This window comes from Doryrhamphus excisus, unplaced genomic scaffold, assembly GCF_037039965.1.
Source record: "Doryrhamphus excisus strain RoL-2023G ecotype Guam unplaced genomic scaffold, RoL_Dexc_Guam_v1.1 HiC_scaffold_28, whole genome shotgun sequence".
NCBI lineage: Eukaryota > Metazoa > Chordata > Actinopteri > Syngnathiformes > Syngnathidae > Doryrhamphus > Doryrhamphus excisus.
In genome coordinates, this window is record NW_027621866.1 from 39,126 (window position 1) to 42,328 (window position 3,203).

The following is a 3,203-nucleotide window of genomic DNA, read 5'->3' on the forward strand; positions in this document are numbered from 1 at the left end:
GCTGGCCCTTTAAGGCTGGCCCTTTAAGCTGGGCCTTTAAGGCTGGCCCTCTAAGGCTGGCCCTTTAAGGCTGGCCCTTTAAGCTGGGCCTTTAAGGCTGGCCCTCTAAGGCTGGCCCTTTAAGGCTGGCCCTCTAAGGCTGGCCCTATAAGGCTGGCCCTTTAAGCTGGCCCTTTAAAGCTGACCCTCTAAGGCTGGCCCTTTAAGCTGGGCCTTTAAGGCTGGCCCTTTAAGGCTGGCCCTTTAAGGCTGGCCCTCTAAGGCTGGCCCTTTCAGGCCAGAAACATGTAGCAACATGTCAGTCCACTTTACAAAATTTACCGGTAAATAATCCAACACTTATACATCCAATTCAAGATGGCCATCCTTCATAGTTGCAGTAAAAGTTCACTATTGGCATTCATCCCACTCTACTGTCTAGCAATGTGTTTAGCAGTTGAAATATGCATGTGCTGGAAATGGTGTGTTCCTAACGTCCGAGTGTACTCGGAAGATGAAAACTTGAGCTTTGTTGTCCTTCACATTGTCCCGGAACACATTGGGAGCGTTGTCTCCGTCAAAGGCAATATTAGCGACATCTGGTGGAAGAAGGAAGGCAAAGCAATCTCGCTACAACGAGTGAAAGACAGATCGCCATTACAAACAAAAATGCTTTAATTAGTTCATGTCATTAACAGTTCAATTGCTTGGTGGTCATTATATGCACAAGTTAGCGCCAAAATAACCAGTCCGTTTCAATGCGCGCTGTGACATAAGATGCTCATGACGTCAGCGGTCACGTGATGAAATGGTCACCATTTGGAAGCAGTGTGACTCAGGAAGACTTGACACACTTCGAGGCTTCGGGCTCATTTCACCATCTCTACTAAAAACAAATAGTTGATGGAAAAGCAGAAATCATGAAAATAATGCGTGTAACATCTATTCGCCTTCTTACAGTGTGCATGTTCATCGTTTCGTCGCATGCTTGAGCTTCATGGCCAATTTTTACACGGATTTACGCACCACATTTCCCAAAACGGTGGAAACTTTGGGTCTTGGGAGTTAACTCGGAGTTATGAGGGTGTTAGCGGAGCAATGCTGTCACCTAGTGGCGTTATGGCAGTACTGCAGTGATTTCAAATTGTCACTTTGTTCCAACGATTGAGGGAAGGTTGTCATGTAGCTATGATACCTATTAAGTATCCTCCCTGCTGCGTTAGGAACCTTGGGGGCTGGTCTACAATTGGGTGTGGAGGGGGTGAGGGGTTTCCTTGGGGCTACTCCTTTGCCCTCGGCATGGTTCTGGCTCGGTCACCCTTCTATTTTAACCGCACTAGATACAGGCACGGGACCCACCATAGCCCAGCTGTCCTCCACCTTGAACTACTTGACCAACCCATATATTCATACCGTATATAAACCACATAGAGGCCAGCCCTTTGGAGTGGGTCTCTTTAGTTGACTTATTTTTTATTGCATAATATACACAATGCCATTTCATCACACACATGGGTGAGGCGGGCTTGGCTGGGGTTCCAAGCAGCAATTGAAGACAAGGACAATCCTCCATGTCCAAAGCAGGGATGTCAGAGAGCGGGCGGCAGCAAAGATACGTCCAACAGTTGAGAGTCAGTGAAAGGGCTGCTGGAGTACACGACATCCTCGTCTGAGTTTGCAGCAGAGTCGTACAGCATGGGGTCCACGTCGAGATCCAAATGAGTCTCTAGGATGTCATCGCTCAGTCCTGAACCAACCACAAGAAAGACAGAGGAAGCAAAGTGCACAGTACGGGTCAAAGGTCACAACAACTAACCTTACATGAGACGTCACACGTTTGTCTCCATGAAGGTACAGTGCATCCGGAAAGTATTCACAGCGCTTCACTTTTTCTACATTTTGTCATGTTACATTCATGTTTTGAATATATTAAAAATAGAAAACCAAAAAAATCACATTTACATAAGTATTCACAGATCTTTCTACAGCTCAATTGGAGTCCACCTGCAGTAAATTCAGTTGATTGGACATGATTTGGAAATACAATAACTGTCTATATAAGGTCCCACAGTTGACTGTGCATGTCAGAGCACAAACGCCAAGCATGAAGTCAAAAGAACTGTCTGTAGACCTGCGAGACAGGATTGTCTTGAGGCACAAATCTGGGGAAGGATACAGAAACATTTCTGCTGCTTTGAAGGTCCCAATGAGCACAGTGGCCCCCATTATTCGACTAGTCAGGATAGAAGGAAAAATGAATGCAGCAATATATAGAGATATCCTGGATGAAAATATTGTGGGACCTTATATAGACAGTTATTATATTTTCCAAATCATGTCCAATCAACTGAATTTACTGCAGGTGGACTCCAATTACGCTGTAGAAAGATCTCAAGGATGATCAGTGGAAAAAAGATGCACCTGAGCTCAATTTTGAGCTTCATGGCAAAGGCTGTGACTACTTATGTAAATGTGATTTTTTGTTTTCTATTTTTAATAAATTCAAAAAAGTAAAAAAAATACTTTTTCACATTGTCATAATGGAGTATTTTGAGGTAAGAGATTAAATTAATACAATTGGGAATGAGGCTGTAACTTGACAAAATGTGGAAAAAGTGAAGCGCTGTGAATACTTTCCGGATGCGCTGTATGTGCCCTGGGATTGGCTGGCCACCGGTCCAGGGTGTACCCCGCCTCTCGCCCCAAATCAGGCTCCAGCATACCCCCACCCTAGTGAGGATAAGAGACATAGAAAATGAATGAATAACTAAACCATGTTGGTGTCATTCAACAGCTGTACTGTAATCTTACCTTGTCTAAGCTGTTGGGACCAAATTCTTGAGCGTCAACATCCTTCAGTATTCTGTTAAATGGATGGAGAATGCTGCACATGTAATTCATGTGGCAGCCAGAATATCTGTATTCATTAGTGCAGTCCAAAAAAGGAAAAGCAAGGCGATGGGGGCAGAAGGCATACCATGGAGCAGTCCAGAGACAAAAGAACTCCCAAAAACAGCTGGAGGAGGTCGCGGTCCACTGGGCAGTACACTGAAAAAAATTTGGAGTGCCATTTACTTGAGAAAAGCTAGGTAACAATTTGCACGCACAATTCCCAAGCAACTTTTCCTTGGGAAATACTCTGGTCAAATTTACTTTTTTTGAATGAAAAAGGTACTCTTTGCTAGTAAATTTGACCCCAAACTACCTTTGAATCTACTTCAAAA

At 44.2% G+C, this 3,203-nt stretch overlaps 1 long non-coding RNA gene across 1 annotated transcript; it reads right to left on the bottom strand.

Moving 5' to 3' along the window:
* Positions 1-636: 636 nt before the first annotated feature.
* On the bottom strand, positions 637-2,563 carry LOC144898000 (uncharacterized). Its single transcript, XR_013626938.1, has 2 exons — positions 1,796-2,563; positions 637-1,726 (listed from the first exon to the last, which is right to left on the bottom strand). It is a non-coding gene; the product is annotated as an uncharacterized LOC144898000 (long non-coding RNA).
* Positions 2,564-3,203: the final 640 nt, after the last annotated feature.